The sequence below is a fragment of the Corvus brachyrhynchos genome, unplaced genomic scaffold (assembly GCF_000691975.1).
Source record: "Corvus brachyrhynchos isolate BGI_N302 unplaced genomic scaffold, ASM69197v1 scaffold10, whole genome shotgun sequence".
Classification (NCBI taxonomy): Eukaryota; Metazoa; Chordata; class Aves; order Passeriformes; family Corvidae; genus Corvus; species Corvus brachyrhynchos.
Window position 1 is genome coordinate 2257512 of NW_008236180.1, and position 430 is coordinate 2257941.

A 430-nucleotide genomic window follows, 5' to 3' on the forward strand; every position below is an offset into this window, starting at 1 on the left:
ATTCCTGCTTGTTCCAAGCTCATTCTTTTAATTGAAAAATGTTACCGACATCTGTTTTTATATTTTGTTCTTCATTTTAAAAGATGATGAAAGTTTACATAATTGTCAAACATGTAAATATTCCTATTTTGTACAGTTTTTATAACCACTTGAAAACAATGTAAATTATTTAAAGGAAAAACAAGTTCTAGTGCAGAACGACCAGTTTTGCTCTGTAACAAATTTCAGACCTACAAATTGTTCTGTGTTTGTTCTCAGAGGGCACTTTCTACAATTTGAGCCCTGGACTAAAGATCTCTGTATATTTGTGTATAGTGTGTCTGATGTTCTCCACCTACTTCTCTATGCAATTTATTGGACTGGGATCATGGTCTTGACTTGGAGGTTCCTATGATAGATATTTAAAAATAAACCTCTATGCACATATAAA